Source organism: Leptosomus discolor, chromosome 17, assembly GCF_034619465.1.
Source record: "Leptosomus discolor isolate bLepDis1 chromosome 17, bLepDis1.hap2, whole genome shotgun sequence".
In the NCBI taxonomy this organism is placed as follows: Eukaryota; Metazoa; Chordata; class Aves; order Leptosomiformes; family Leptosomidae; genus Leptosomus; species Leptosomus discolor.
This window is the reverse complement of record NC_141407.1, coordinates 8,989,996-9,015,915: the sequence shown is the minus strand read 5'-3', so window position 1 is coordinate 9,015,915 and position 25,920 is coordinate 8,989,996. Positions and strand designations below refer to the sequence as shown.

At 45.9% G+C, this 25,920-nt stretch overlaps 1 long non-coding RNA gene and 4 other non-coding genes across 5 annotated transcripts; all 5 read right to left on the bottom strand.

The window, feature by feature from the left end:
- Positions 1–10,804: 10,804 nt before the first annotated feature.
- Positions 10,805–12,869, bottom strand: LOC147414224 (uncharacterized). Its single transcript, XR_015183942.1, has 2 exons — positions 12,763–12,869; positions 10,805–11,369 (listed from the first exon to the last, which is right to left on the bottom strand). It is a non-coding gene; the product is annotated as an uncharacterized LOC147414224 (long non-coding RNA).
- Positions 12,870–12,944: 75 nt separating this feature from the next.
- LOC147414223 (small nucleolar SNORD12/SNORD106) lies at positions 12,945–13,035 on the bottom strand. The gene has a single exon (XR_015183945.1). It is a non-coding gene; the product is annotated as a small nucleolar SNORD12/SNORD106 (small nucleolar RNA).
- A 910-nt stretch (positions 13,036–13,945) lies between these two features.
- On the bottom strand, positions 13,946–14,036 carry LOC147414222 (small nucleolar SNORD12/SNORD106). Its single transcript, XR_015183944.1, has one exon. It is a non-coding gene; the product is annotated as a small nucleolar SNORD12/SNORD106 (small nucleolar RNA).
- Positions 14,037–14,935: 899 nt separating this feature from the next.
- Positions 14,936–15,025, bottom strand: LOC147414221 (small nucleolar SNORD12/SNORD106). Its single transcript, XR_015183946.1, has one exon. It is a non-coding gene; the product is annotated as a small nucleolar SNORD12/SNORD106 (small nucleolar RNA).
- Positions 15,026–16,075: 1,050 nt separating this feature from the next.
- Positions 16,076–16,167, bottom strand: LOC147414220 (small nucleolar SNORD12/SNORD106). The gene has a single exon (XR_015183947.1). It is a non-coding gene; the product is annotated as a small nucleolar SNORD12/SNORD106 (small nucleolar RNA).
- Positions 16,168–25,920: the final 9,753 nt, after the last annotated feature.

Below are 25,920 nucleotides of genomic sequence, written 5' to 3'. Positions count from 1 at the left end.
AATAGAGCTAAAAAACAAAGCATTGACCCAAACTCAGAGAAGTCAGCTCTCAGCACAGAGGGTCCTTTTTTGTGACTAGCATTTCTGAGTGCAACTAGGAAGCAGCATGCAGTAATAGCAGGAATGAAAATAAACAGAACCTGTAACGCTACCTCACTTATTTAACAACTTTATTCAATTGATACAATTTACATGACAGAAATGGTTACACTTATTTTCTTAAATAAGAGCTGAAGCTGCCATGGGCACAGGAAGGCACTGACCAGTCAAGCATTCATGTTCCTGGGGCAAAACCAAGGCACAGGGTGCTCTGCACTTTGCAATTTAGTAAATGCAAAGAGGAAAAGATTTTGCTTTCTTTTACTTGGATAAGGTGCACTGATTATTTTTTCCTCTCCTCTAGAAATTAACTTTTTCACTATTTCAGCTATAGCCAGGTTTGAATTACAGAACTCTGGGAGAAACTTAATTTACCTCCTCAAAGCACATTCCTCTTTTCAATACCCAGGCTCCTATTGAGATACATGAAAAATGATGCCATAAATTACAACATGAATAAAAATCTTGTAAACAACAAGAAAAAGAAGTGAAGTGAGGCAAACATTTTTTCCCCTTTACTATTGAAGTGTGTTTTATATAAACAAGCTGTAAAACTCAACCAAGGTATTTCCAATGAAATTTAGTTTTCATCGCTAAGAAACTTGCTATATTCTTCTTACAGTAACTCTAAGAAGTAGCATATTAAAGACCCTTTAGTGGCTTATGGAAAGATATGGGGTAGAAAAAGTTTGGTCTAAAACAATTCAGCAGATGGATATGTTTCTGGACAGCACGTTCAGAAAACTGCAGTGTGGGAGTCCTTTATTTCTTATCAGTAAAGATAATGGCATGAAAACAGGAGTTTCCTGTTATTCTCATATCAGAAGGTGCACTCTTGTTGATGGAAATCACAGTTAGTCACCATGGAAGTTTTAACAGTGATATGAGCAGAAGATGCTAAGATCTGGGAAGAATGGGTTAACTGCACCTTCTCCTTCTGTTTTTTTCTGAACTGTGTTTGCCCTGGGACCTCACAACAAGTTTACACAGGCAGACTACCAAGTCCAACTCTCTGGGTCTTCTGGAAGGATCTGCCCTTTAGTCTACCTCCTGCAGGATGTAGGCCATGAGTCCCTACATATTTTCTATGGTGTAGAAGTCACTAGCAATTTTTATCAAGTTAGACTAGTTGTGCTATGGATGGTAAAGGAATGCATTTTGCTGAAGGACCAGAGCTGGCTACAGCCCTCACAGCTATTATTCAGTAGTTGGACCAGGATTTTATCCTAACACATCACAAAAACAAGTTAGGAGCTTTTTTGTTTCTTTTCCCAAAGCTGTATTTACCTGGACCTATATGACCCTGCCAAGTCACTTTAAAAATTAATAGAAGTGCTGTGCATCTCTGTTCCATCTGCAGCATAGCATTGCTATCAACACTGTCTGACTCAGAGCCTTAAAGAAAACAGTCAGGAGTAGACATCTGGATGACAGAAGAGGTCACTAGACTAGAACTTTTAATAACATTCCTAATGAGCCCAAGAAATTGGCATTATAAGCCCAAACCACCTTAATACTATCCCTGAATATTCCTTTTTTATCTCTGCCAATAATTAAAATAAAGCTTAACAGTATTCAACATTACGAAAGGAAGTGAGTCACAAAAGCAGTTCACAAGCACCACAAATCTAAGTCTTGAGAAAATTTCCACATATGAAATTCAGATTTTAAAAATTACAATCACATTGATAATCATGTCTTGAACCCACAGTGATACTCAGTGCTTTGGAAAGGGAGATGGATGAAAAATAATCCAAAAGGCTTTTCCGATGCCTGGCCCCATTCATGCAACCAGCTTGTAGCCGCTGGACATTGCTCATTTGCCATCCCCTCATTGAAGAGGCTGGGCATGGTGATTTTAATGGCTGTGGCCAAGACACTGAGGAATCCCTATTTATAGCAAAAAATCTGACAGTTTCTGCCAGCCTTGATGAACTGAATCGGTGACTTCAACTCAGTTCACAACAACCACACAGCTCCTTCCACCTCCGTACACCCTTGTGACAGAGAGCCTGATGAAGCCTTAGTCTCCTTGGATGTCAGTGCAACATCTACTGGCATTCATGGTCCAGTCACTCCCATTCCAGTCAATGAATCTGGAATATATTTATGGAGATGAACTGCATTCTTTTGTTCCTCTACCTGTATCTCAGGTCTCCATCAGTATAGAAGGAACACTTTCAACAAGCGGGTCAATCATAGACACTTAGACACACAATTAGCTTCAACTGCTTCCCAGTCAACCTCAGAAACACCCTTACACATGCTCTTTCCTGGTAGCCCTTTCACTTGTGGGCTACGATGTTCACTGTTCATGCAGAAATACCTGGACCATCAAATACCCAATTCACTTGAGCTGTTATCAGCTTCCATGTGTATGTTTGTGTTAAATAACTTGGTTGTCCATGCAACAGCAAACAGACTGGCAATGCATGTTACATGTACAATAGATGACACCTTTCAGCAGGCAATATGTGGCCTACGTGGTCAGTCTGTTCAACACGAGTTGTGTGAAGCTCAGTTTTGCTTCTTGCCTTATACATCATTTATAGGACTCACCTCCAGAGTACACATTCCTTTTTCCAATGGACTCACTGCCTTGAACACCAAAAATTTAAGGAACTGAAAGCATGAGGTGTTACAGTTCAGACTAAGAGCTACAGCTTACTTGTACCCTCAGTGAACTAGGATCACTCAGAAGAGGCCACCATAGGAAACTCCCCAGGGATTATATTTGCCCAGTAAAACATGTTATCAACATTCAGCATGAAATCAACCCCTACCTACAACCACTGCCTTGACTTAAGTACAAAAAGCTCAGCTATGGGAAAATTGTGTAACTGCTGTTTATTTAACCACTACCTTGAAGGCAAAAAAAAAGCAAAAGAAGTTCACCCCATGAGATCTTTCCACCTCTACATGCTCAGTGTGCTGATAACAACAGGTCTCTGAGTAAGATGACACAAAGATTATAAGGCTATTGCTAAGAGGGCAGATTCAATATTGTAATAAAGAAATTTTTTCTTCGCCCTCCTCTAATCTGGAGGTCTATACAGCTGCTGAGCTTCCTGAAGAGATCCCCTCTTACACAGTTTCCACTTAGGCTCTTACCATTATACCGGCATAAATCTGGACCATGTCAGCATAACAACAGAGGAGCTGACCCAAGTAACATCTCTTACCAGAACTACACAGCTCAGTTGCACACAGCCCTTCGCAACATTGTCCAAAGACGCCAAAACCAATTTTTGCTTCTACAAGAAAAGTTAGACTGCCAACTGGTCTGCTTTAGACAGCTCACAACTAAGTTTGACAGCAACTTGGAGGAGTTACAGCTGCAGAAGCCAAGAGCCAAAGCACCATGCACATGCATACAGATCTCATGGAACATGGGACCATTCCTAATGTTCCAGCACCCAGTATGAGAGAAATGAAAATGAATAAACTCTGTGAGATCCTGCTAACACTTCCATTGCTACAATTCCCTCTGCAGGGCTACTAGCTACTAGCCCTGCCATCTCTCAGGGATCCTATATAGGTTTAAGCATCAGGCAAACCTCACCAACAAGCCTCTCAGCTGTGGCTGAACCCAGTGATACATTTCTGAAGGCCTGAGAGATCCTGTCTTCCATTAGCCTTGCAGAACTCCCACACAGCTTTGTATCTTCCTCCTCCCAGCTCTTGAGCCACAGTTGGGGCAACAACAATGCTGTGATGGATAGACAGACTCCCGTCATGAGACAGAGGGAATATCTGACAACACCCAGATAAGGGTGAGCTTTCCTCTTTAGTGTGAGAGGAAATCATTAGGTTCATCCATGGATAGGTGCCTTTGCCAGATTCCCTGTCACAGTTCAGACAGGGAGAAGGCAGCTCATAGGAGACTGTAACCTTTCCAGTTTGTTTAAAGAAAAAAAAAAAAAAAAAAAAAAGGAAAAGCAACAGGGGGCAGAATCCACCAACGCTGCTTCCAGCAGCCTGCAACACTGAGTGAGAGAGGCACCTGGTTGCCACTTGGAAGGGAAAGACTGCATCCCATCTCTCGGGCAACAGGCTGTGACATCCCTTGTGCCTGTTGCATCCAGTCCACATAGCATGGCAAACCCAACACCAACAGCTGTGTCGCAAGTCTGGCAGTCACACACAGCCCTGATTCTGCTTTCTGTCACTGAGGAAATCCATCTGCGCTTCCTCCCTGCTCTGCTCTATTCCTGCAAGTACTTTTCTCCAGGACGGGGGGGAGGAGGCAGGAAAAGGACAGCAAGGAGCAGATTTGTATCTGCTTTACAAACTAACAAGATGACTCAGAAGTTGACCCCTCCTCACCAACCCTTCCACTTGCCAAAGGGCTATGTAACAGCAGGTCTATCTGGTCAGTTCTGCTAAAAAAAAAAAAAAAGTCAAGTTTGTGTGCAAATACATTCACCAAGTCACTGTAACTCATTTTGAGATAAGAGACCTCATCAGCATCCCTCTTGCCCCCACCGATGTTGCTTCCTACCTTTACAGCCAGCAACCTCACTCACAAGGACTCCAACACCACTTTGGTATCCAGCATATCATCCAGGATCAGAGGAAAGACTGGCGCAGAGTATGAGTCATAGTTCAGAGGAGTGACAGAGAAGGTTTACAGAAGGAAATCATGACCAGCAGCACAAAATGTGTCACACTCATGGCACAATAGTAGCTGTTGTGAAGCATATGCCTGATGTACAGGTTTAGGTAAGCTAGGAACCAACAAGATACACACATTGCTGTCAGCACCTTTGGCAACCACCTTTTTCTCCAGGCAGGTTTCCCAAGCCCTACTAAGGTGTTTCCACAGCAACATATTGCTGACTAACAAAACTTCTCAGACACTTCCAGTCCTCCTCTGTAGATTTCCAAGAAAATTTCACCTATAAATACCCTGCTGTAAAAAAGTGACAGTGAATATCAAAGGAAAAGTCTGCTTTAAACTGCTGGAGTCAAGGGCCTGATCCACCTCCACTGGAAAATGGATTCACTCTCAAGACAGACCTTCCCCCATGAGTGCTATATCTCAGGGAAAAAACAAGTTTTTATCTCCTCTTGGTAGACAAAATTCTTGCAAACATGAATGGAGACTAAGCCAGTATAACGTGTAACAATTACAGCAACACTCTCTTGAGCCTGTAGATGGTTTGCAACAGTTTTCATGAGATTGCAACCATCTTTCTTCATCAGCAGGCCATTAAATTCTCCAGCTGGATTTTGGAAAATTAGTGGGGGTAAGGCAATGTCTACCATTGCTGCAGTTGTGCAGCACAAAGAAAGTGCACACACTCAAAGCTGCTAAACAAGGGCAGAGGCAGAGCTTAGTATTTCTTCTCACTGAGAAATGGTATCCAGAATTAGCTGCTGCCTACAGGCCAGGCTCTATCCTGGACCCAGTGTGCAAGAATTCCAGTATCTGTGGGAGGATCAAAAGCACAAGCCTCACCCTTTCAATTAAAGAGCTGCCCTGAACCAGAAGCAGTAGGCTGTAGAAGACATTGCGGCCACCCACAGCGGGAAATGAGAGCATGTGTGGAGCAGAAAGCATGTGCACTACCCCGGGCCAGCCCCTGGGTGCTGACATACTGCCCCACCTTCAGAGAGCGGCTCTCAGGAACGGGCTTCAGGGAATTCATCTGGACAAGCAGCACCACGTGGGGCTGCATCTGCTTACCTACCACCCTCATGCACCAGCTGAGCCTCCTCAGCCTGCTTGAAGGACACCCTGACACCTTTGTTGGAGATGGAAAACGTGCTTTGCTTCTTCATGCAGCCGATGCTGAGACCATATCTCCAAAAGTCTCTCTGGCCCTAGACATCCTCACTGAGGAAGGTTACATGAACCCGAGGGAGTCTGTGCAAAGTAGAGAAATGAGGACAGCCCCTGGCTTTAATATTTGCTTTAAGACTAAGGAAGTCAAGCTTATTCTCAGCACTAGAGGGAAGACCTCAAGGTGACACAGTCACAGCATTCAAAACTGAACAGAGCAAGTGACAGGCACAGTGAAGTGCAGGCTATCCAGGTGACATTTTTCTAAATATAACACTGAAGAAATCAGGCAGATTTTCAGGTAACACAGATGGAAATGGTCCTGAACCTGTTTCCATGAATGCAAACCAATCTGAGGGACTATAATGGAATTGCTTCAATTTACACCATGAAAATGATCTAGCACAAAGAATATTTTTACCCATCACCAAGACAACTCTGTCGCTACCTGCAAGCTGCCAGGTGTTTCCCACCCACATTATAAGACTTGAGCCCATATCAGTCACTGGAAGGCCTGTGGTAGGGGCTACATGCAGTCCTTGCTAGCCTCACATTGGCACTGAGCAGAGAAATGGGTGAAGAGAGCTTCTTCAGACCCCAGAGTACCTGTTTCTGTAAACATGAAGAGAAACAGCTCCAGCACTTTTCTCCAGAGCTTAATTTTCTGTGGAACAATACAGAGCGCTTTAGCATCAGCCTCAGATAGGTATTACAGGGCAAAGAGGAGATTTTGGTGGTGCTGGGAATCTCAGTAGAAAGCCAGAGGTCTCACTGTCCCCCCTCCGTTCACCCTGCTGAGAGAGCACCAGTCCTCCCCCTACACAGTGAGCTGAACCTGAACATCAGCCAGGTGCTCTGAGCAAGAAAACTCACAGTAGGGAGCAGAGGGACATAAACTGCAGTTTTCTGCAAGACGAAGGCTGCCAGAAGACAGCCAGTGCAGTGCCAAACACTTGGATGGGAAAGTGCCTGGGAGCTGTAACAAACCAGCAGCTCCTACAGCACCAAAACAGACTTGGGCTGAACCAAAACGCTTGACTTCATCCCACCACTGCAAGGAATCTGGCAAAAAGGATGGAAGAGGAACAGAGGTCTACAGCTGCAGAACATCTCTTTAGAAGATGCTATAGGAAAAAGGAAACTCTCTGCTGAAAAGAAAAAAAAAAAGTCTTCTGTCTTCCCCTTTACTGACTGTCCTGAAATCTGGATTTTCCTAGGGCGATCACAAAACCGTTTTGCTCCATTGCCATCCATGATAATGTCCAGCCTGTCAACACAACTGATGTGTCAGATAACTTAATCTATCACTGAGCAGAGATGGAGGCAGAGGAAATAATGCAAAGAGTAGAAGCAGCAATGAGTAAATGGACTGTGCTATTCCATAAGCTAATGCAGCCACATAACAGCTGGGTCTAAAAAGAATATAATAATCACCATGCAGTCAAAAAGATGCCTGGGTCTTTGGAACTATAAATGTTAAACCTCTCACTGTGTATGAAAACACATCTATTAAAAGCAACATCAGACAGAGAAATGATCTGTGCTATTTTCCTCTCAAATGCTCATGGCACCAAGAAACAGAGCTGTTTGAGAAAAGTAAACATTTGCTTAAACATACCAGCCTAGTGAGCGACTCCAGATTTCAGTTTTACAAAGTTACACAAGTACATAGAGCATTGTCTGTTCCTGACATAATTGACAGAACTGACAATTCTGCCTTCATCCTCACTGCCCTGTTCAGACACTTCACAGCAGCAGAGTATGAGCTCTGGACATGTTGTGATTATCCTTTGCCAGCCTTCGAGAGCTAGTAGGGAGCAGAAAAAAAAGCTGTCAGTCAGCCTTTGTCCAAAACATACCTCCTGGCCTTCATCTCATCATTCAAAACACCCAGCAGACACATTTAGTTGACCAGTGCCTGCAGAAGCCAGGCAAGCAATGGGGCAACAAATGCCAAGGACAGCTCTGAGGAGAGCTGCAAATTGCTTTAAATTCAGTGTTAAACCTTCCCCACCCCTGTCTTTTATCAAAGGGCTATATTAAGAGATTTTCAAATTGACTGATCTTACCTCCAATGCTTAGTATAGACAACAGTTTGTTTGATGGTTTCTCTGCTAACCAGGAGGTCTACTTCATTACTCGGCTGTAATACAGTTGTACAAGAAGTCTACTGCAGCTCAAGTTTTTGAGTAGCTTATGGTTACACACAGGAAAATTACCTGAGCTTGTAGCATATCACTCTGCTGAGAGCCCATAGCTGGCCATTGTCAAGTTCAACCAGTTTTCCATTAACAAGTGCGTTTGGAGAAGCAGCAGAAGGTACGATATCCCGTATAACTGAAAAAGGGTGTTAAGTTACTAAAGAACACAACCCGCAGCCTGTGTTTACCAGCTGTGCTTACCATATATCCTCATTTTCCTGAAACTTCATCCAGACAGCCTTCTGGTAGAGGCAGCCACAATCACATTTTTGAGCATGGTACATGGGGATTTGGAGCAGAGGTATGGAAGGAGTGCCAGGGCATGCTCTCTAGACATAGGCTAGTTCCAGAAAAAACATCATAGAGACAGACATAAAATGAAGCCATGCCTAAGGTGCCCAGCTGTTCGCAGGCATATCAGAAACTCCAACAGATGAAAAGCTTTGAAGCAAAAGGCTATCATACAGATGACCTCCTCCACCTCTACTCCTCTAAATAAAAGCCTCTGACAATTTCAGATGTTACTTTTGGGGTTTGTCTCCATTTTGTCACTTCTTGTTCTTACAGATAAGCTAATGACCACTGTCCTGAGCTTTATTACATCACACTGCTATAGTGTCAAGGTGAAAGCATCCTGACTATGTACACACAGAACGACTCAAACAAATGGACAGTTTGATGCAGAAACTCTGCCTGGCCCTTACTAAGCTTTGGGCAACGCATGCACACAGCACCCCCTACAGCTGCCAGGTCAGAGGAGATCTCCAGACTGTTCTTTGCGTGCAGTTCAGTTCTTCCATCTGACTAGCCCTTGCATCCAGACTGGAGAGAACTCACAGGTTGCCTACAGCAGATCAGCTATCTTCAGACAGTTTTGACTTCCATCCCCATGCATACGCGCAATAGCAGCAGTTCTTGAATCCTGACCTGAGCAACTTCTCCTGGAGAAGCAATAAAACATATAAAAAATGTTTCAGCTACATCTGTCCTTACAGCTCCCACTGGACAACCAGCACTCTCTGCTCCCTAAAGCATGCTTGCTGGTAGGTATGCTCATTAAATTATAAAAGTAATTATATTAGCAGTAGTTCTGATCCCTCATCAGTATGTTGTTTCAAGAGATTATGCTTTTAACATTAATTAAGAAAAATCTCTATCCAGTTTAATGGAAGACTGCTTTGAATGCTGATTAATAACCAATTTTCCATCATTGCTGTTTCCTGCTAAACATACATGCCAAAGACCACTATCAGCTCAAATACCAAATCCCCTCCCATAAGCGTTGAAACTTATATATTTAAATAGCAGAAATACCCTCTAAACTTGTAGCTGCTGTAAATACTTCCAATCCATGTATTAATTAGGCTGCCGCTATCAGGCAGTCAAAGTAACAGCAATACTGCAAATGCTGCAGGAAATCATTCCTTGAACATTCCCTCACACTCACTTTTGCCCTTCAGCTACTCCCAGCTGAATTGTCACCCCTGGGCTAGCTAGCTCACTGCAGCCCCTGCCTGCACACCCAGCTGCTTTCAGGCAGCAGCCCCTCAGCTGGTACCTAGCACTAGTACCCATGAGTTACAGGCTTCCACAGGCCCAGGACTAGCAACACAGGAACCTTTCACAGCTGCCAGGTGGCCCTGCTCCTCAGGAACCTCATGAGGCTACAGGGGAATTAGTTTTTAACCCCGTCCCTAATGCAAACGCCTGCTGCGCTGCTTCCCAACAGCAGCACACGAGGAAGAGCTACTTCCATCATTAGGCCTGGGGGTTGAAATCTGAACCTGCTGTCTGAGACACTACAGGTTAATATATATCCCAATTCTTCACATCAGCATGATCTGAAGGGGCTATTTACTTCATTTGCATTGCCAGTGGGGTGTACAAATGTTACCAGACCAGGACCTGCATGAGACATCTGCCAAGGCCTTTTTGACTGCATCACGCAGACACCGCTCCCAACTGCCAGGCTAATGGGCACAGCAGATGGAGAATGCCTTCGCTCTCCCTGCAGAACAGACTCACCATTTAACCTACTTGCTTCTTGTTTAGTGGTTCCCTGCTTCACTACTTATGTACAATTTGTATTTCATTCCCGTGCTCTGCAAATCTAGAATTTTGCCAAACAGCATCCAGCTGAAAGCTGCAGGATCTGAATTAACATGTCAAGTCTCTGTAACCAGCAGTCATTCCTGAGCTGAACACACTGCACAAGGGATGTGTCCAACTCCTCACAGAAGCTGGTATCAGCTTCCCTTCCTTCCTAGGCTGCTGTCACTTTTCTGATATATGGAAGAATTTGCAAAGCCAGCAACTTACCCCATGCTAATCCGTACCTTTTACCAGGCCAGCAAAAATCCCCACTGAATCATGTTCTACACCAGCTGCTCCCTACACAAGATCTAAGGGAGAAGCTGAGGGAAAGCCCTTGTCCAAACAGAGGTAAAGTGCAGACTACGCCTCTCTCTTCAGTCCAGAAGGCAGACCCGTTGACCTTTAGCACCCAGCTGTCACATACAGATTCCTGCCCTATTAACGCTTCCTGCAGCACAGCAGAACCACCAGTCTCAGCTAAGCACTTTGACTTCAGGTGTGTGAAGCCACATGGCCATGAGATCATGCCCCTTGCTCTGCTTGACCATCCAACTCCCAACATAATTAGGAGATCCAGAAATTGACTGTTAAAGGTGTGTGAAGAGAATTTCAGTCACCAGCTGAGTTCACCCAGTGCTCAATTTTATTAAAAATATGTTCACAGTACACAAACACACACTGTGTTGCAGCATCCAAGATGCTTCCCACTTTACTGGCTGCTAATGACACATGACCAAAGCTTTCTAGATCACAGGGGAAAGCCAAGAGTTGAATCTCCCCTGCTCCTCACAAAGGTGGCCATCCTCCCATACTTGACAATTGCTCTCTAAGGAGAGACTACCTTACTTTTAATGATTGTGGTAGGAGAACACTAGCTGTCAGGTGGCAAATGCAACCCTTACAGACAAAAGCATCCAATTACATGCAGCAAGTTCCAGAATCCATTACACTCCTCATACCAATGGAAAGAAAAATATAACACCCTCCATCTGCAAGTTGGCAGGACACCAATTTATCACTCCTGCTAGCTTAGAGAAGACCAGAGCTGTCATATAGTGATGTGAATGCTGTAGCTTGGACAAGGGATCACAGGCAGCAGCATGGAGAGGGACATCATTAGCAGAAGACAGCTTTCTGCTAGTACACTGAAATCACAGCAGGTCCTGGGACAACTTCTGACAAATCTCAACCTGTCAAGAAAACAGCCGACATTTTGTCAGTCCATTCTACCACAAACAGCAAATACATAGCTTTCAAATTCCCCCCCCCCAAACCATTAAGACACCACGGGGGTTGCTCTGCAAACAGCAAAAACTGTTTGGAGTGTCTGGCAGCAAAGGATGCACTCTTAAAACTGCATTGTGGGAGCTATTAGAGTAGCATTTGATAAAAGCCTGAGTTGAGAGTGAGAGAGTAACATATTTGGTCACCTCTACCAAGCTTCACCATCTGACACAGACCACTCATACTCCTTTTGAATTCACGAATGCCATATAGAAAGGTCACATTTGTGCTCTTCATAGATACAGGCTACCAAGGAGAATTCAGCCTCTTTGGAGATATGATAGCAGCATAACAGGCACCTGAACAGCACACAAGGCTGTAACTGAATGAAGCCACTGACAATAGCTGTTTATCCAATTAAGTGAAGTTCTGTTAAACACATTTTCTAGACCATTAGTGAAATCCTAATCAAACAGACAAGTTTTCAGATGTCACGTCTTTGATCTATGAAAAAACCCCAAAGGAAGAAAAAGAACACCAAAAGTGATCCCTCTTGCAAACAGACACATTGCTAGAAGTTTTCATCCACACTTCTCCAAGGCATTGAGAACCTCCCATTCAGAGGGGGAAAAAAACACTTAAAGATCAAGAACAAAAGCTCCCTGACTCTGTAAGAAGCACTTCATTTTAATACTGCATAAATGGGACCAAAAAAAAGCTATACTTATGCCCTTAAAGTTAAACTAAAACCTGTCAGAAGTCTCTGCCATTTACTTGGTATCTTTTTCAAAATATTCCTCCAAAGCAAGAATTTTTTCACCTTTGATCCTCAAGTCTTTTTTACACATCAGACAGTGTTACACAACCAGTGTTACTGTACGTGCAGACAGCACCCTCCAGTGCTGCGCACCCTCAAAGCATGCAGTGTACATGTAGTTTCCCTGCAATAGGCGTGCAAGGGCGTGTAGCCTCAAAACACAGCCACATGAGGAACTGAAGCATCTTGCATCTACGGAAGACGTCAACCTGACTAAAACAGAAGTCTGCATCAGCATTGCCAATCTGATGGGGGAAAAGTCTGACTACATCACAACATGCTCTTCAGATGAATGTTAAAAGGCAATAAATTGCATGTGAAAAGTCATGTCCATAACAACTCACAAGGTATTAAAACCTGCAGGGAAAATGGCAAAAGGAAATGACTATTTCACAACAGGTGTTGATGCTCAAATCTACACATCTGTCAAATCTCCAGGGACACTAAGCTGTCCAAGAGTTGCAGGTGCAACTCCCTTGCAGAAAGGATTTTTTTCACTTTTTTTTCCTAAACCAGTGAACATAGGTAGATCAAAACCTTACCGTTCTCGCCTACCAGATGGGCACATATGGTAGAGCAAACCAGGCCACTGCCCGCTACAGCCATCACATCAGGTCTCCCAGAGGCTCAACACCCCTCTGCCTTCGCAGCACCCTACGAGTAAAGCCAAAGAGACAGTTAGTAGCAGGCCCTGCCACAAAGTGGGACACAGCAACACTTCCCTGCTGGTGCATCAGACAGGATCTGGCTTGAACAGTAAGAAATCAACACTGTCGCTCTGATGGGGAAAAAAATTGGTCATCACTTACACCAGCAAGTTCCCCAGTGTTATGCGGCTGCACACCCACAGCACCCCTGTCACACTCCCACCTCCCCCTGTAGATCCACAGGGACTGAGCAAACTAATTGCCCAGGAAATGGCAAAGCCATGCACAAGTATGGCCACCACTGAACATCTGCAATCCCCGCACATTCCCTTCAGGCTGGCCAACAAGGGGCAGGGCAGAAACAGACTCACCAGCACCTCTCTTCCAAGTGACACACTTCAGCCAGGATGGCTCCCGTCCCTTACTGGGGCAGCTGCTCTGAGCAAAACACCCACATGCCTCCATGCAGGGTGTCCTTAAAATGAGCTCTCTGAACACAAATGCATCAGGGAAACGGGACAGAGCTGTAAACTACCATCCGGCTCCAGCAGCTCAGCCCACAATGGTGCTGCTTACAAATTCCTTGCTCTGCCACTTCCTGTTCACCAGCCACACCTGCCACGTTGGACATGCTGGAACAGCAGCAACATGAGGCACAAAGGACCTTGTTGCAATGCTTCTGCATGAGGAAAACCTCTGTGCCTTCACCTCTATAATATCTAGGCTAATGCTCAAACGTAGATATCGGTCAGGCCTCGAGGGAAAAGTACTTCTGGAAGCAACTCCCTTGCAGAAAGGTATAATCCCCCAACACCGTTTTGTTTTTTTTTTTTAATTTAAACCTGAGATCAACAGCTACTTTAAGGACTTACCACTCCTACTTGCTAGAGATTGAGGCATGGTGGAGCAAACCAGGCAACTGCTATCATCACACAGTTCATCACTGCCCACTACAGCCATCACATCAGGTCTCCCAGAGGCTCAACACCCCTCTGCCTTTGCAGCACCCTACGAGTAAAGCCAAAGAGACAGTTAGTAGCAGGCCCTGCCACAAAGTGGGACACAGCAACACTTCCCTGCTGGTGCATCAGACAGGATCTGGCTTGAACAGTAAGAAATCAACACTGTCGCTCTGATGGGGAAAAAAATTGGTCATCACTTACACCAGCAAGTTCCCCAGTGTTATGCGGCTGCACACCCACAGCACCCCTGTCACACTCCCACCTCCCCCTGTAGATCCACAGGGACTGAGCAAACTAATTGCCCAGGAAATGGCAAAGCCATGCACAAGTATGGCCACCACTGAACATCTGCAATCCCCGCACATTCCCTTCAGGCTGGCCAACAAGGGGCAGGGCAGAAACAGACTCACCAGCACCTCTCTTCCAAGTGACACACTTCAGCCAGGATGGCTCCCGTCCCTTACTGGGGCAGCTGCTCTGAGCAAAACACCCACATGCCTCCATGCAGGGTGTCCTTAAAATGAGCTCTCTGAACACAATGCATCAGGGAAACAAGACAGAGCTGTAAACCACCATCCGGCTCCAGCAGCTCAGCCCACAATGGTGCTGCTTACAAATTCCTTGCTCTGCCAGTTCCTGTTCACTAGCCACACCTGCCACACTGGACATGCTGGAACAGCAGCAACATGAGGCACAAAGGACCTTGTTGCAATGCTTCTGCATGAGGAAAACCTCTGTGCCTTCACCTCTATAATATCTAGGCTAATGCTCAAACGTAGATATCGGTCAGGCCTCGAGGGAAAAGTACTTCTGGAAGCAACTCCCTTGCAGAAAGGTATTTTCCCCTACCACCTTTTTTTTTTCCTAAAACAGTGAACATAGGTAGATCAAGGACTTACCATTCTCCCCTGCCAGAAGGGCGCACATAGTGGAGCAAACCAGGCAACTGCTATCATCACACATTTCATCACTGCCCGCTACAGCCATCACATCAGGTCTCCCAGAGGCTCAACACCCCTCTGCCTTTGCAAGCACCCTACGAGTAAAGCCAAAGAGACAGTTAGTAGCAGGCCCTGCCACAAAGTGGGACACAGCAACACTTCCTTGCTGGTGCATCAGACAGGATCTGGCTTGAACAGTAAGAAATCAACACTGTCGCTCTGATGGGGAAAAAATTGGTCATCACTTACACCAGCAAATTCCCCAGTGTTACGTGGCTGCACACCCACAGCAGCCGTGCCACACTTCCACCTCCCCCTGCAGATGGGCAATGAGCGAATTCATGCAAATCCTTCCCCAAAAAGAGCTGGCTGGCATGCCCGACAGGCATATCAGCCAGGGGAAACACTGAAGAGTCCATAGAAAAAACAGTGATGGGGCTTCCACAGCAGAGTACAGTACAGCCAAGACACGTGTGACAAAGAGGAGGCAGGCAGAGGGCATGCACTTTTGCAGGCCCAGCCCTCACGGCCATGCGAGGCTTCCGCCGTCCCAACGCGAAGGCGGGAGGTCGCACACGCAGCATTAAAGGCTGCGCAGTCGCCAGACCCCAGGCAGAGGGTCCAGCTCGGCCGCGAAGGCGGCGTGGCCATGGCGTGCCACCACTGCACACCCACCAGCAAGAGGCAGGGCAGCAGAACTCCAGAGCCAGCCCCTCCACCAAGGAACCACCGCAGCCAGGCCACGGTGCAGCAGATCCCCCGCCTGTCTGCAGCGTGGCCCGGTCCCCAGCCCTCCGGCCACGGGGCACCTGCAGGGCTCGGAGCTGGCATGCTACCGCCCTTCCCAGGCTGCGGATTTCTCGCCCTGCTGGACCCGCCACCCTGCACACTAGACGAGGCACAAAGGGCCCGGCTACGAGGCTTCTGCGGGAGGAAACCCTCTCGGCTCGCAGCGCCACCGTACCTAAGCCAGCGGTCAAACCTACACGGCTGCCGAGCCTCCCGGGCCACCAGCCTCCAAAGCACTGCCGAAGCAACTCAGTAGCTCTTTTGGATGAGAAAACAAAATATATGTATTTTTAAACCAGTGAGAAAGTTACTTTAAGGACCTTCTATTCCTACCTGACAGAGGCTCAGGCATGGCGGAAAAAAACAGGTAACTGCCCGCACCGCACGCCTGACCCTCTGCCCGCCCGGTCTCCCAGCGGCGCTGCACCCTCCGCCTCCGCAGCGCCCTGCGAGCGAAGCCGAAGGGAACAGTGAGCACCGGGCCCCGGAACTGCGTGGGGGACAGCGGCGCTTCCCGCTGGTGTATCAGACACGATCTGGCTTTAACAGCGGGAAATCAACACTGTCGCTCTGACGTGGGTATCAACTGTCATCACCTCCACCACAGCGAGTGCCCGGCGCCCCACGGCTGCACACCCGCGACGGCCGCGCCACGCTGCCGCCTCCCCCAGCGCGTCCGGGTAAGGTCGTAAAAAACCCACCCGAGAAGGGCGGCCGCTCACCGGGAAACACTGCAGGAACCCGGAGAAGATCATCTGGGGACGGGGCCCCGAGGCTGAGCAGAGAAGCGGCGGCCATGCTGCCAAGCCCACGCGGCCTTGCCGCTGCCTCAGCGGGCGGAGAGGGGTACAAAGCCAGGGGCCGGCAGAAGCCCGCTCAGGCAAGGAAAGCCTCGAGGAAAGGGCAGAGGGGCAAAGCCCGAACCCAGCAGCCCCCCAACCGCTCCTGAGACCAGCCCGTAGCCTACACTCACCTCAGCCACGCCGGAGCAAGAGGCCTGTAAGGCCCGCGCGAGGCGCTTTATAGGGCCGGCGGAGCCCGCCCCAGCCCCGCCCGCGCTGAGGCGAGGAGGCGGGCGTCGGCGCCATGTTGGGCGGTGCCGGGCGGGCTGGTGGCGAGAGGCGTCCTCTGCCCTTCGCTGCCCTCCTCTCTCCGCGGAGGGGCCCCCGCTCCTAGGGGAGGCGGTGGGTTGGGTCATTCCCTGTCCCCTCTGGCGGGCTCGGAGCCAGGGGAGGTGGCATGAGGTGCCCCCGGCAACGGCCGGAGCCGCCATTTCGCGGTGGAGGGCCGGACGGGCGTGCTCGGCCCCCTGGCCCTGTCCGCCTCATGGAGGTACGCGCCGTTAGCGCCTGCAGCCCGCCCCACGGCTGTGAGGGGGCGGGTGAAGGCGGGCGGGGGCGGCCGGTTCGCCCGTCCCGGCGCTTGGAGGCGGGCCCGGCGGCGTGCCCCGGGGGCCTGGGGCTGCGGGCCTCCCGCCCGGCTGCGGCTCCGGCCGGCGGGGCGGCCGTGGGCCGCGGTGTGGGCGTCGGTACGCGCGTTAAGTCAAACCGCCGGGGGCGGGAGGGGGCTTGACACCGGGCAAGTGCTGCGGGCGCCCCGGGCTTGGGGCGTCAGTACGTCTGGCGTGCTTTGCCGGGACGGGCGAGTGGCTTCGGAAATATTTTTAATCTTTATTTTCTTCTTAGAAAGAAAGAAAGAAAAAAAGGGGTTCAGAGACGTTTGATGACTTGTCCAAAGATGTGCAAATGCAGTGGCCACATCAAGCCTGTGATCCAACCTTAATCCAGAGCAGGAGCCCCCAAGCAGCTCAAGCAATGCCCACTTACACCACTGTACTTCTCCCAGTTCGGGCTCCCCGCTGGTGTGCGACCGGATCTGAGCTCAGGTTTGCATCGCGGGGGGATGCCTGCCGCGGTTCGGGGAGCACATCGCAGTAGCACTCGTTTTGCAAATTACATTGTGTTAAACAGTTTGCCACTGAGTAATGTGAGGAGTGGAATAGAGAGCAAAGGACGTGTCTTGAATGAGAACACCCGAGCCCTGCCGTGTGTGGTGATTTTATAGCTATAAATTCACCTGGGAAATGGGGTGTGGATCCAGTCACCCATATCTAGTGGAGACCTGCCACATGACATCCTTGAATACGTACCGAAGTTATTTTCAGTGTCCTACATGCACACAGAGTGTGTCCATCTATTCATGTTCAGAAAGGTCAGCCAAGCACAGCGTTTCATCCCTCACCAGTGGTCACTGTGTAACAGGGAATGCCATGGTATGATTCGGAAATACTCTGCAGCCATGATGCCCCCCTTCCAGCACCTCCTGGGGAAGGAACTTTTGTCACTAGAATAAGACCGACTAAAGAGATGGGGGTGAAATGGAGTCAAAGTTTGGGAGGCACAAAGCCATATGCTAGTTTTACATCGGCAGGGTGGTCCTTTGGGTTAAACACAGGCATTAAACAACCCCGAGTTCTGCAATAAGAAGCTCTGGTCTAGAACAGATCAAAATCATGTAATTGCTTCATGCTTTGGGTTTTTTTTTTGTTTGTAAAATACACACTGGTTATGCCAAGACACCAGGCATAGCTGTTCAGTCGCTCACTCCAAGTTGTATGAAGTGTTAGCATTGTGTGACTTGTCACATCAGAGCTTCAGCAAACCAGCTGCTACTTTGGTATCAAGCTTCTACTAACTAAACAGGGATTCAGTGACAAGGGGACCAGATCAAGCTGATTGCCAGGTGAATACGTCCTGTGGGACCGATGGAAAGGGTAGTTCAAGGATGGTGCTTGAAATGTGGTGAGAACAAGAAGAGGCACGTGGTCAATTTGTCACCTAGTTTGCAAACATACAGCCAAGGCTCTGCAAATCTGCCTAGAGAAGCCACGTGAGATATTTTAGAGGCTCTGAAACAAGTAAGCCTGTCTTGTCTTATTCACCTCCTTGTCTAGCAGTACCTACAGACATACGTGCTGCAAGTACATATGTCGGCCTGTTGGGTGTAACACTGCATAATTCAGCTACCATTAAAGTGCTTTTTCGAAATTAAATGTGTTTGTAGTCAACTAATTCTTGAAAGCAGCTTATCAAAGAGGACTTGTGGAATAAATCTCAATCCCATTAATCCAAGTTCCAGAACACCAAAAGATGAAAAGACAATCAAAGGAAGGACATTTTAAGAGGATTACAGGGAAAACTAATCTTGTTACGCTGCAAACCCATGTCACATGCACAACGCAAAAGGAACTGTAAATGTGTTGCCTAGCTTGGCTAGGAAGGAAAAAATGGGAAGGTTGGGATGTTAAACAGCTGCAGCAGAGCTTACTATCAAATTTATTCGATTTCACTGGGTTTTATTCTCCTTGGCGGAACTATGCTGAAAATCTCTTTAGCTAGATGAGTTCTTCAGTCAGGGTTCGTTGTGGTGAGACTCGCTGAGCTCAGGAAGTTCCTCAAGAGGCGGCAAAAGTCACTCGGGACTCAGTTCTCCTTGTCACTGACCTGCGGAGGGGCCCTTTCCGCGGGGCACTGCTGCCCAGAGCAGCCGGCCGCACAGCCCACGGGCAGGACTTGGGGCCGCGGGGCAGCGACGCGCTTTTCTTGCGCCGGACGGTGGTTCCCTGCAGGCAGCGGCGTGCTGGGCTGGGCCCCTGCAGCCCTGTGTCCCGGGGTTTGCTCCTCTGCGAGTCCTGCCGGAGCAGGTACTCTGTCTAATGTTACTAGAGGGGCCAAAGCGAAGGTAAAAGGTTAAAAGGCAGTTAGTCACATGCATTTTTTTAAAGGTACCACAGCTTCTGAAGAATGCTCTTGTATTATACGCCAGCCTGTTTTCAGCTTCTTCCAAATGCCAGCACTGAGTGCTACCACAGGAGCAGTCTTTTCTCTAGGAAAAGGAAACCTGATGAAAGAAGAAACGCTACTGAATTGCTAAATAAGACCTTGTTAATCTCATGGGATGAGTAAATATTTCACATGCCAGCATCAGGCATGTTAAGGGTGTTTGGGATTTTTTTTTAAAAACCAGAACTGAATGTGAAAAAATCCAAACTTTAATTGGGATGCAACCCCTGACGTCCTGACATAATAACTTAAACTAGAAACCCAGCACCAAATGCCTCTAATGTTCAGGAAATTTCTAATACAAGAATGTAATTTTCCAGCCTAAAATCTTCTACTAGATTTTTTTTTTTTTTTAAATAGATTTTTTTAAAAAAAAAAAAAGAAAAAGAAGGTATGAATCAAGAAAGCCTTGAAAAGATCTCTCTGGACTGTTAGGTCAGCAACTTCAGTGTGGAGCACTATGACAAATAATACAGTCAGCACACTGACCGGTATTGAAAAAAATCTGTGTAAGCATCTGCTAAACTATACACACTGGTCTTTTGGCATATGAAAAATGCACAGAATGGATTAAAGGACAGTAAGAAAGAAACTGCCATAGTTTAGTTGTGGAGCCAGAATTTTTCTAGCCTGCAGCTGAAACCAGAAACAAATTGACTGTGATCAACCCAGCTGAGTTCCAACAAAAAAGACTCAACAGGGGGAGGTATTCAGATTTACGAGTTTAATGGGCCTATTTGCACATAAATGACATTCCTTTTTTTTTTCTTCTTACAAACTGTCAAGGGTTTCCTTCCAAAAATGATAGAAATGGATCACGGCTACAGTGTGACTGAGCAGGAACTTCGGGCCTGTTTGCAGCGGCAGGCTTAGAGGCCGGTAGCTATGCATCACCAGGGACACAAAGCACTCTGAGGGAGAGGTCCCAACAATCGTTTTGTGATGAACACAAATCTTCCCTAGGGATGCTGCAGTTTTTCAGGGTATGACGATTGCAGTGAGTCATAGGTTGAGCCAGAGCACTCCATTTGCAGGACTATCTCCTTTGCTGATTTTATGCATCTGTTCAGGTTTAGCCTTAAAATCGATCAAAATATTTTATCAGTATTTCCAAGCTCAGATAAACCAGCTAAAACGCAGAAACAACAAATGCCTGTTACATGAGCAACAGCAATTTCTGATGCTGCATGCCACCAGTAAAATTTTCCAAAATTATTGGCTAGACTCTACAGAAAACATTTTTGGAGGGAGATGGGAGCTTACAGATTACTCTTTTTGATTATTAGCAAATTAATTTTACATAGGATTGATGAAGGACACTGCTGTCAGAAAGACATGGAGCAAAAAAGACAAAGGAAACTGTAGACCAAGATGGTGTTAACTTAAAAGTGACTTTAGAAATGTTTATATTCTTCTTTATCTTGCGAAAATAACTGAGTGGTTTTAGTCCATTTACATAGGACAAGCTTTTCAACTGCAATGTTGAAAGAGCATGTGCAAGAACTCAAACACGTTGCAAGACTTTCCCTTTTCAGCTCTAACTCAGATACAGAAATGCTTTGGTTCAACAGACAAGCAGTGCTTTAGTTCATCTGAACAATGTATGATTAGCTACCATCAGGAAGGCACTGCAAGCCTTGCTAGTGCCTCCTTGGGCTCAGGAGGTGTCAAGGTAGGCAGCACAGGATGAAGAGAAAACGCACCTCCTAGAAGCTGACCTGTTTTCAGAGTGGTACCTGGAGCGATCTTTCAACAGCACCACTTTTTGCCCTGAGGATGACAACGCTCCAGGTAGTCAGGAGAAGAGCACAGGACCCCGCACAGCCCAGACTGCGGGTACAGCTCACTCCGAGTTTTTCCTGAGTTTGGAAGAATACCTCATGGCACATTTTGTTGAAATGTGTTTCTTTCTAAGGAAACGAAAGATACTTCATATATCTCATGGATGCAGGAATCTGTCCATCACAAGTCAGATAATCTTAAAGCTTTAAGATTATTAGCAAATTTTAATCTTGAAGACTGCTTTACGAGATGTTACTCTTCTAGGAGTAGGAGTTCAGGGAGAGAAGGGGAAGGGAAGAGAGTGAGCATCTTTATGAAGTAAAACCACTAGTAGGAAGGGAGGGGTGAGTATGCCACATAGCTAAAGGCTAAACCAGCTTCCCAAAAGAACGGGCCAACAAAAAGTACCGACAGACAAGAAAATGGGAAGTAATGGCAGCATTCACAGGGAGTTTGGAAACATCCCTCTGTGAACCACAAGGTTCATTCCCTCCCCGGGTAGCCCAGAGGACCATGGGCTCAAGTGCTTGGAGGTGCAACCTGTGCAAACTTGTACACTCATGGTTTGAACACTTGTCACATGCTTGTTTGAAGCGGGAGCAGCTTTGTTTAACGCCCAGCCTGCACAAACCCGCCCCGCATTCAGCATGTGGCAAAAGGCCATTAAAATAAGGGACGTTATATCCAGCTGACTGCTGTCTGACTAGAGGTCTGCATTTGAGCCAGTTTAAGCATCACTTCAACCGAAGCACACCTTCCCTGCCTGCATGGAACGGTGTCCCAGCAGAATGCGGAGGGGTTAGACAGTAAAAGCTCTTAAATAGCATGTTTTTTTTTCTTTTAAATAAAAATCAGCATTGGATTTCTATACCAGTCCTTTAGCACATGGAAATACAAGAAGTTAAAACACTCACTGAAAACAACTGTTACCTTTGAAGTTAGTACAGTATGAGAGAAAGCACAACAAATTATTGCTAAGAACGCTTAGAGACAACTATTTAAATGTATTTAACCTTTGTGAGTTTGAAGTAGCACATTTTCTCCAAGTTTTTATCCACTTCAGTAATTGAAATAACTTGGTGGCTCAGCATTTTAATACATAAGCTCCTCTGTATCTACTTAACAAGCTTTAAAGGGAATTTCCAGACTTTTAATGCAAATGTAGTGGCAGTTTGTAGGACAGTTATACTGACTCTCACTTACAACAAACTGCCGGTGGATTTATTTTTCCAGCGGTGCCTTCCTTTCCCTATTGTTTTTTTTCTAGGCAAGAGCTAGATAGTCGTCTCGGTTGAAACCAAGCTACTGTGTGAAAACAATGAAAGCCCTACTTAGCAATCAGACCACAATATATATCCCTGCTGTGATGTACTTGGTTGTGGCTTTAAAATAGTGGAACAGCAGTTTGGGAGATTGCACCCATGATAAAATGGGGAATAGGGATCAGTGTCTGCAGAGATGCCCAGTTGTCCCCAAACAGATTTTGCATTTGCACTTTGACATGAAACGTATCAGAGGTTTTGTCCCTTAACAGAGGGTTGGGAATGCCGCCTTTGGGAGTGCTAATCTCCCTCCTGGGGGGGGCATTTAAATATGAAAGACTATTTTTGGTTTGAACCAGTGAGGATAAATGAAAGAATGGTAGCAGAGGATGAAAGTATTGAAAGCATACTCTGTGAATAATATTTTCTGCGTGATTAACGTGGGACATTTAAAATCTAAACCATTCTCTATTAGCAGGCTGCTAGAAATACTGTGAAATTGGAGGTGGGAGAATGAGTAAAGTTTAAAAACTCTACAATTTTTTAATTTCTAATCAAAATTTTGTTGCATTAGGATACTGCTAGTGGTATACAAAATTATTTTTGTCAAGAGAATAAAATACACTGTTGGATAAGTGTTATTCACCATGTGTATGCTTTTATTCAGTTCTAATCCAGAGATTAAATGACTACCCTAGAGTTTTTAATTTGCTCTAACGATTTTTTTCCCCAGCCTCCTTCCATGGAATGTTCAGCAGCTTGCTCAGAAGTTCCTGGGTATTAAATAAGTGTACATATCCAATCAGCAGATAAAGGGAAGCAGCCACAGAGATGAAGTCGAGTATTTTCAGATTTGTAACTAACTCTGGAGCAGCATTTCTTTGTCTGAGCTTAAACAGAAGAGTAGTCTAAATAAAATCACTTAAATATAGAAGCCCTTAAGGCAGCTATTACATTGATTCACACTTATTCTGTTGGCTTCTATCTGCAGACTTTTAAAATAAAAGCGCCAAACAATGACGTGGCTGCTTCACAAAAGATTAGTGAAGTTGTATACACACATCCACCCCCCCTTCCTGCAGTTAGGCACTTCTGGAACCTCCACCATTTGTCTCTATCCATTAGGACAGAATAAAACTATTTTTAACTTTGATCAGTGGAATTTTGGTTTGATTCTTAGGTAACGTAATAATTGCAGTGGAACTCCGAGTACAGCTATATTCACCTCTGATGTATGTTACTAAAATTTGGCCAGAGAATTGAGAATAATAACAACTGCCCTGCTGACACCAGACTCCCCAGATGAGTCCTTTCAGGTAAGATTTATCCTAAGGAAATATCAGCTGTCTATATCCTAAATCAAAACAACAACAAAAAGTTATGGAATGTATTTTAATATTATGGAACAAACAGGTATCGCAGCAAATCCAGGCTGTTTCTCATTCTGTAGGCACATTTTAGCTATCCTACAGGTCAGCACTCCCAAAAATAAATTTTGTACAAATCCTTCTTTTCTTTAAGATCTCCATCCTGAAACCAAGAATGACGGATCATGAAAAGTCATGTGTCTTCCTCTGGCGAGTCAGGAGTCCCTAGTAACAAATAAAATATTCTGCTTTAAAAAAATTCCCTGACCAGTTTTCATTATTCCCCTTTAATGTTTATGTGATGCAGTTTTTCATCTGAAGGATGGCAAACTGACCTGTTGGAGAAAGACGGTAATACTCCAAAACCCCTGGATGAACATGGCCTACCTTCCTTCCTGTACACCGACTTCAGAGCACAACTTGTTACTTAAAAGAGGAGACTTCAGCAGTCTTCAACCTTGGTCACACAGTACTGAAAACGGCTTCATTTGGCAGGTTTCATATGCAGCACCCCTGCACGACACCACTCTTCAGGTTCCTGCTTGGGGCATGACGAGGAGACATTCGACTTCACTCTTCAAAGAACAGTGGCACAGCATCATCGTTTTGACAAGAGCCACTATTAACTGCCGCTGTGTACTTGTATGAGTGAGAAAAGGCTTGAAGGAAAGCAGTGCTGCTAGAATTTAGAGGTTGTCTTAAGGCTTTAAAATTTGAGAGAACAGTAGTGAGTGCTTTCTTTCCAGTACCAGAAAATAACAACACGAAGACTGGAGTCTGTCAAAGTCGAGACACACGAGGGCGTACAGACAGACAGGACAATTTCTTTGGTGAAGGAAAATGTATTACCTACACGGGTCTCTGCTGATCTTAGTTACAAGCTGAACTACTGGAAAATGAGCATAATATTTCCAGAATCCGGTTTCCAAACTCCTCAGCTACTTCCTTTAAGCCTGTATGCTCCGCATGTAGGACGGGGCACGCACTAAAAATAGCCCAAAGGAACAAGACTGAAATGCACTGAAATTCGGTGACTCGTTCTGCCCCATCACATCTGTCCCCCAGCAACCTGCCTCCTCAGGAATTACCCTCAGTTACAAGTTACTGAATCAGGAGTGAAGCTCCTCAGGATCGGACCTCCCTTCTCTGCATTTCAAGCAGTGGCCTAAGGGCAGCCCTGCTTGCAGAACACTACCTATAGGATTTAAGAGCCTGGGATAATAATGTGGTACATTTGGAAAAGCAGCAAAATCACTCTCTCAGATGTTGTTAGCACAGCAGTTACCAGCGTGATAGATTGGACTAAATACTTGTGTTTTCCTTACTCTGATTTGAAAGTGAATAAAGGGAAGTTCTTTGTAGCTGAACTGAACTGAGTATTTTGAGAGTAAAATGTCACAATTTACTAAATGTACAGCAGATTCTGGAACACTCAGATTAGTACTGCCATATTGCTAAATACTTTTGAAGAAACACAGGAAAAAAATGCATTAATTTACTACAACGTTTGTGATAATTTACACAGAGTCAAATAAGATAATGGAGAGAAAAATGCTTGATAAATTCCGCTTATGGGAAAACAACCCTAGCCAATTCAGAACTGAATATGAGGAAGTAGTTTTGGAACAGACCCTATACTTAGATTTTCTATAAAAGGATCATTACTGAAATGTGTGGCATGAAGCCCGAGCTAATGTACACTGATATTCATATCTGGAAGCTCCAGCCCATTCACTAGCAAAAGTCAAAAGGTTTCTTAAGATCAAAACCAAAACTTAAAAGTTCAAAGAAAGAAAAGTGGAGGTGTCTTGCAGACAGCACTTTGCTAACACTCAGAAATGTATGCTTTATACCAGTATAGCCGGCCAGACTAGTGCAGTCAGAGCATTTAACCTTTACCTCAGTTTTCTCATATTTGTATTCTTTGTAGAACATTTTAGTATCTGTTGAACAAGAGTGATGTCATGTAAAGCCTTCAGGTGATTACATATCATACCTAATCACCCTTCCTAGCCTTTGCTGCACCAAGAACAGAGGAGATAAGAGAAAAAACAAGCGATTGTAGTGCTCTAGAAAAAACATGCTTGTATCTAGAACTCGCTTTGGCT